Source organism: Oryzias melastigma, linkage group LG4 (genome assembly GCF_002922805.2).
Source record: "Oryzias melastigma strain HK-1 linkage group LG4, ASM292280v2, whole genome shotgun sequence".
NCBI lineage: Eukaryota > Metazoa > Chordata > Actinopteri > Beloniformes > Adrianichthyidae > Oryzias > Oryzias melastigma.
In genome coordinates, this window is record NC_050515.1 from 26,812,087 (window position 1) to 26,820,135 (window position 8,049).

Sequence of the window (8,049 nt, forward strand, 5' to 3'; positions counted from 1 at the left end):
CAAAACAGCTAGCATCTAGCTAAAATATTAGCTAAACTCCAATGTAGCCTAAAAAATCTTAGTAAATACCAAAATAGTCCAAAAATCTAGCAGAATGCCCATTTTAAAACTTGAAAACCATAACTTTTTAACATAATTATGAATAATAAAAATGCAGGAATATTATTCCAGAATAAATTAACTTAAACCTTAAATAACTTTCAATATTTTACTCTACATAAAAATATATTTTGTTAAAATTATACAAGTTAGAAATAAGCGCAAGACAACAAGGGCCATTAATAACAATAAAACAAAATGATCTGGAGGGCCGGATCCGGCCCCCGGGCCTTGACTTGGGGGAACCGGTAGTAGGAAAAAAAAAAGAACTTTTTTGATGATTTTCTTTGTTTTTTGGGTCGTTAAATTGTTATGCAACCCCAGAGGAATGAATAATACTGAGCAGCACTGTACACTTCTTTATTATCACATAAAAACAAAGACTAGAAAAGTAAAATGATCTTCATTTGCTCCTTTAAAACGCCCTCATCAGTGAGGCTTCAGTCACTGTAAATGACAGTGAAACATTGATGCAACATTTTTAAACCACCAACCAATGACGTAATTGATTGAGCTAAAAATAACTCTGGCATTAACACAGATTTAAAAAAAATGCAGAAAATCATTGAGCAACCTGTGTTTTTCCATTGTGCACACAGCAGAGGAACATGAGAACAATCCCACAGTCCTACAGAAAAAACACAAAAGTTAAATGCTGGGATAAAGTTCCTCTGCAGCTGCAACCTCATCAGCACGACACAGAAGCGAACAAATTCACTGTTTCTTCCTCATTCTTCCAGCAATGCCGAGGAGCTGTATACAGTACACACCAGATCAAAGCCTTAATTGAAAAATAATTATAGGTACTTAATCATAGAAAGCACTGGGCTAATTGAAGTGAAAACAAGAAGGCGAACGCAGACCCTCAAAATCGCGGCAGAAAGAGGATATTGTAAAAGCTTCCTCTTCAATCCCTATTGTCTTCCAGATTAAATAGGAGAGGGCTATTAGCAGAGTTAATTGGCTCTCTAATTTAGATCTCGCCGCACTGAAAGCATAACGGATGTGAGCCTGTCGACCAGTGATGTGTGCACTCTGTCACGCTGTCCTGCTGGACTGTGATTGGTTAATTGCTCGGGGATTTTTCAAGTTTTCGCTCATTCTTCAAGTGCACCAGATTGGTGGGAGCTGTCTCCACGGCCGTCCAGGTGGACTTCATTGTCTCCGAGCCTGAAGTGGGTGACAGTGGGACTCATTTAGCCCGGCTAATCCTCTGCCTTCAGAAAGCATTTCATTTACTCATTCATTATGAATCAAGGACTAAAACTGTCCTCACTTTGCTGATCAGCAGGAAAATTCACACTCTGTGATGACCTGTTTGTGTTGCCCCTTCCCCGCTGAGCTGCAACCACCCCGTCTGTGCACTCGCTCTGCCCTCTAGTGGCAGTCTGGCAGCAGTGCACTGATTACTCCATTTAGACTCCTAAAAGATGGAGGAAAGTAAATGGGCCATTTTTCTACCATTTTCTGGGACAGCCTTTCATCATTTCAGGACATCTCTTTCTAGTGTTTCCACATTGTTGCCTGAGCCGTAATGGAGCCTTTGACTGGAGTTCAAAATAGAAGCAGGTGCTGAAATTTTCTTTCAAGAGCTGGCAGCCAAACTTTTCTTTCTTTTTTTTGGACAAAAGTCTGGGAAAATGGCAGCAGCAGAGTGAAGAACACGCTCTTCTTCCTGCTGAGCTGCTGCGTCCGGTCTTAATGCTGATCTGTATCATTAACAGGGTGCAGATGAATGCTCCAAAAAGGCTCTTCTAATCACTCTGGAGACCCTTCTCCTCGCCCTGGAGAATAAAGGTAAAAAACAGACGGAAAATAAAATGTTTGGTTCTGAGTAAACCAATGACCCAACCAGAGTCAGGAATGTCAAACAAAAAAGGTCCCATCACTTTAAAAGTGTTTTCATCACTTGCATTCTATCTAGATTAGAGCACGTGTCAAAATCAAGGCCCGGGGGCCGGACCCGGCCCTCCAGATCATTTTATTTTATTGTTATTAATAGCACGATGTTATCTTGTGCTTATTTTTACCTTGTATAATTTTGAAGGAATATATTTGTATGGAGAGTAAAATACTGAAAGTTCTTTAGGTTTAGGTTGATTTAATCTGGAATAATATTCCTGCATTTATAATTATATTAAAAAAAAATGCAGTTTCAAAGTTTATAAATTGTCATTCTGCTAACTTTTTGGAATATTTTTTAATTTATTAAGGATTTTTTAGGCTATTATGAAGTTTAGCTAATATTTCAGCTACACTCTAGCTGTTTTGGGTAATTTAGGCTTTTTTAAAGTTTTTAAAGCTGTTTTGGAGTCAGGCTAATATTCATAAGATAGCCGTTTTAACTCATTTAGCCTTTTTCAGTTTTTAGGATATTTTGAAGTTAAGTTTTTTTCAGCTACGTGCTAGCTGCTTTAGCTAACTTTAGTTTTTTTTTAGGCTAATTGGACATTTAGCTAATATTTTAGGTTTGACACCCCTGCCGTAGGATCATGTCAATGCAGCAAGTGCAGTAGGAGTGTAAAGTCATCAATCATTAAAAAAAAAAAAAAAACTCCCTATTTTACTGTTTCTGGTGCTTTCAGCCACAAACTCATAAATATAACCAACTAAGACTAAATCAGAGCCAATGAACTGACCCCTACACATATTAAAATAAGGAGGAACAGTTTAAATCCTTGAATTTGTTCAAAAATATAAAATCTGCTTTACAATCCAGTGGATTATGATTTAATTTAGCGTTAATTCTAGTTGTTTACTGACAATAAATTGATTTTCTTTAATAAATGAAGCTGAAAATTTAGTCCAAATGTTTGTCAATGAGTTGAATAAAGTTTATATTAATTTATTTTTTAAAACTTTACTACTGACTTACTTTTTCTGTACAATTACTTTTAAATTTTTTTCAAAACATTTTATTTCATTCAAAGAGCCTCATGTTTCTCCGGAGCCACAGACCTCTGATCTAATGAAACAAATCAGGCATCAAAATACTCTTCTCATCAGTTTCTGTTGGTAGAACATCAGACTCATTCTTGCCCGATGGCGCAGTGGTAATGCGTCACAGCGGGAAGGTTTTGGTTCAAACTCCAGCTGGGTTCTTCTGTGTGGAGTGTCTCTCCGTGCATGTGTGGGTTTTCTCCGGTTCCTCTAACAGTCTAAAAACATGTTTCAGAGGTTAAATTGTGACTGTAATGTGCCCCTAAGTGAGAGAGAGAGAGAGTAGTTCAGCAACTGTTCTGGGTATATCCTGCTTTTGCCCAACAGTAGCTAGGATAGGCTCCAGCAGCCCTGTGACCCTTCGAAAAGGTTCTCTGAAGATGGACGGACGACTCTTTCTTCACATTACAAAAATATAATTATTTTACCACAAATTTAATGCAAAAATAGATTTAGCTTAAATAGCTTAGCCTCCAGTTCCATCAGTGTTGTGTTAGCATTCATAGTGGAGTTAGCTTAGCCTGGATGTCGGCTAGCACAACTTCAAGCTCTGTCAAGTTGGCTTCTTGATTTTTCTTCAGCTCTCCTTGTCGCAGAATTATTGCTGTTTTGCAGTAACTTTGTGATTAAAGTCGCTTGTAAACGACTTTGAAAAGACTCGCTTGTGAACCGGAACGCTAGCAGTAGCATTAGCATAAATTAGATGAATAAAATCGGAGTTATCTTCATAATCAAACCAGCAGCATTCACTGAAGTTCCTGTAACCTTCATCTAACTGGTTTAATATCATCCAGAGGATTTTGGGAAGCAGCTGTGGAGGAATACTGACATTTGATCTGAGAGAGGAAACAAAACAACCAGGGAGGACATTTAGAACATAATTTTACAAATTTACATTGCGATTAGTGAGGTTACCTTTCATTATTAAGGTAAAATTGCTTTAAACAGCGTTCAGCTACGCTCGCCGTTTTGTGGGACGTCACGTAAAAAGGGTCAATAAGTAACTATCAGTCCTGAAGAGGAAGTCCTGCCTCTCCCTGTGGAGCGTTGTGTTTGCATCTGTGAGCAGAAGGAGTGATTCTGGGGGAGAGGAGCTCCCTCCATGCAGACTGGACTCGGCTCTGAAAGAACATGCAAAGAAAAAATCAACATTTCACTTTATCATGTCGTCCACATTTGGATTATTCTTTAAGGCAATGTGGAGCGTCTGCCGCCAATCTTCTGCCGTTAACAAACATTTGCACCTTCTCCGGTTCGTAAGCCCATGTGCACAGACAGTGCATGCTGCCCCCCCCCCTCCAGCAGCAGCAGCAGCAGCAGCGCCGGCCTCATTTCTCTGTCCTGGAACTGCAAGGTAACAGAATTACACTCCCAGTGAAAAGAACATTTATCAAAATATTTCCCCACATGTGGGATTAAGGAGAACATTTTGGAGGTTTCTTTAGAATATTTGGAAGGTTTCAGGGCAGATTTCCTTCACCCCCCCATCACATGAAAATGCAGTCGACTGCAGAAAAGATGCTGTCTCTCTGGAATCAAATAGAAATTTGATGAGACATCCAAAGCTTAGCTGAGCAAGCACAAGCTTTCACAGAGAGTCTCACAATGTAAAGTACATTTCCCCTCGCTGTGCTTAACATCTGAATGTGGTGTAGAGTGTCCTGTATACGCGCCTTTAAAGGCTTAAATCTAGAATAATACAGGTACACACTCTCAGGACGCCCAGAACGCTTTTCCCTTCAGCGCGTTTCACCACATGGGGGACTTTATAGTCCAGCGTCCTTATAGTCCTTTCTCCTCATGTCTTTTAGCTTTAATTGAAAGTGAATTCTGGTGGAGTTGAGCTCTTCAGCGCTTTGAAAATGTTTGTGTATCTGAGATAAAGTACTTTGGGTAGGATTAACAGTTTTGTTTTGCATGTTTTTATAGACATCAATACTTTCTGTGCAGTTTTAGTGAGGATATTTGGAGTTTCTAAACCACCAGAGCTCCAGAGTTTCTGTTCTTTGGTTTACTGTCACTTTTCAACCATTAACATGATAATTCCAGTAGATTCTGAAGGAGAAAAGTGCCGTGAGAAGTCTAGTGTGCTTTGATGTTCACTAGATTAGATAATATTTCGGTTGAACAATTAAAAAAAAAAGAGTTTAAATGTATTTTTTTAATAAATCATCACATTTTCACCATCAGAACACAGTAGAGTCATAAATAAATGTTCGTATTCATTTGATTTTGACTTTGTTAAATTTGTGACATCATATTTTTTAAAAATGAAAGAAAAATAGTGAGCATTGTGTCCAAATTCCCTTTAAAATCCAGCACCCTGTATAATCCTTTTTTAGTAGTTGGGGGGGGATTTTGGGCACTACCATAGTGTGTTTTTAAAGCACATTTTTATCAGATAAAAAGACTAAATGAGTCCCAAACTCTCACCATTGTAATCAGACAGAAGGTGAGAGATTATCAAATGAGGTCTTTTGAAAATAAAGCATCTTTTATGATGATGAAAGACTGAAACTTAACAGCGGATCCGTCAGCTGCAGCTACAGTCAGTGTGTGAGACGCTGGAGGGGCGGGGCTACAGCGGCCTCGCCCAGCGCCGTTTGGCGGATTTGAACAGGAAACTCGTAAATTTTTACTGAAGAAACGTTGAAAATCCACACAGAAAAAGAAAAAGCATTTGATTTTTGGATCTAAGATGAACGGCGAGGCCTAAGTTACTGTGGACCTCGCCTGTGGAACAGCCTCCCAGAATGCCTCAGGGCTGCAGAGACTGTTTTTAAAGGGAGACTCAACACCTTTTTAATCTGACTTTTAGTTAACATTTTGAAAGTTATTTGATATTGTGATTGTTTTATGCTCTCTTTTTACTCAATTGATATTTTTTATTTTACCTTTACTGGTTTTTGTCTTGTCTATTTACTTATTTACTTGTCTGGTTATTTATATTCATTTTTATTTCATTTTTTATCTTCTATTTTACTCCTTTTACATTTTTAACTCCAGTGTCTTCCTCTGAGGGATCCTTCACATCAGTGATTGACCCGCTCAGTGGGACCTCCCGGGTCTGGCTTTTTGCTCAGATCTGTGGGGTCCTGTGTATTCTGTAAACTTGATTGGGGGGGGGTCACTGATGTGGAGAGATCCCTAAAATAATGTTTCTTCACTTCAGTACAAAATCAGATTTCTACTTTCCTTTATTTTAGTGATTATTATTATTTATTTATTTAAGTTTTTTTTACCGTGGTGTGTGCATGTGTTTGTACGTGTGTGTGTTGGGGGGTTGATGTCATTGCTCGGGTGAGCAATGTCTTGTTGTTTTTACATTTTGATTGTTTTTATATAAGCACTCTGAGTGAAATTGTTTTTTAGAAAAGTGCTATACAAATAAAGTTTGATTTGATTTTAAAAAGTAGATTGATTTTATGTCATTGTTTTAAACCATATTTTGCAGGTGAGGCTGACTGCACGTCTCTGTTAAAAATCTCCTGGCTTACATGACTTATCAGTGGACTTGGAAGTTAGGAAACAGGCATTGAATCCAGAGAATCCCATCCTGGTCATGGATTTGGAACATTTCACTCGGGATTCTTTGTTTAACATGTTAGCCTTTATGCTAGCAGCACTTCACTACTCTCAGACACAAGTCCTCCTCAGACCAGTAAACCCTGTAAGCTCGCTCATTAGAAAAGCAGCGTTTTGAGCCAGCGGCTCGGAACAATAAGGTTCTGGACCAGAAGAAAATCCTCAGAAAGTTCTGTGGAGAAACTTCCATCACTTATTCTGGTACCACTCTCCATATTGAAGACCCAGCTAGATAAAGATAACCTGTCAATCATAGATCCAAGCCACACCTCCTCTGCTCAGTCCGCCTCCACTAGCCCCGCCCCCTTTAAGCCTTTTTTTTGCCCTGTTTGGTTTCCCTTTAAAAATAACAATTCTTTTACCATTTAAGCTGATTTTGTTCATTTCAACTAGCAAAAATAAGATTAACAACGTGTAACAGCCAGCAGATGGTTGATCGTGGAGTCATTCGTTTTTTAAGTAAAAGAAACAAAGAAGGAAAAATTTAAAAGGACTATTTCATATAATTATAATTTTTAAAACTATTATAGAAAAACAGATACATTATTTTTTCCATTAAAGAATTAAATTGAAAACGTAACAAACGGACAATAAATTTTTAAATCAAATATTTTAGTTTTCTGATACCAGTCTCATTTTAAAATTCATTTTCTAAGAGTTCCTCTTTTTGTGTTTTCCCCACGCCGTGATCAAACACTTTCTTTAAAAAATGAATTTAAACAAATATGTGTTTGCTTCATTTTAGTTTTTTTAACAATGGGAACATCAAATGATTTGTTTTACTACAGTAGTTTAGAAATTAATAAATAAATGAAGCAGTCATTTTTCTCTCCTTTTCATTTTAGTTTTAATTTGTAAAATGAACGGTATACACTGGTATTTACAGATTTCACTGCTGAGTTTCACACGGTCACACAGGAGAAGCTCCAGGAGCGCACAGTCCTGCACGAGGGGGCAGAACTAGTTCTAGGAGCGTAACGCCTGGTTCACACCGGACGGAGAAGTGCCGCAAAGTGGTGTGGATCATAGGCCGCTTACACTCAGCGCCCTTGTTAACCTGTGGTGTTAATCACGACGGACGCGAAGCGCCGCGATCCTCTGCGGCCAGCGCACGAAGCACAGCGATCGTTTCGGCGTCTAAGCTACCCCATGACACACGTGAAAATTAAAAAATTTATGAAAAAATCAATAATATAATAATTTTTCACAATAAAATTGACAAAAAAATATTTTGAAATAAAACAGACTGAGCAGAAAAAACTCATGTCTGGTGTGAACTGGAGATGAAGCGGATTCCTCTCGCACTCCGCTTCGCGACTCTTCCGCGTCCGGTGTGAACCCGGTGTAGGTACCACATCTACTCGGGGTGTCAGAACGGCTCGGGGGCCTGCGACTAGTGATGACGTCACACTACGGAAACCCCAC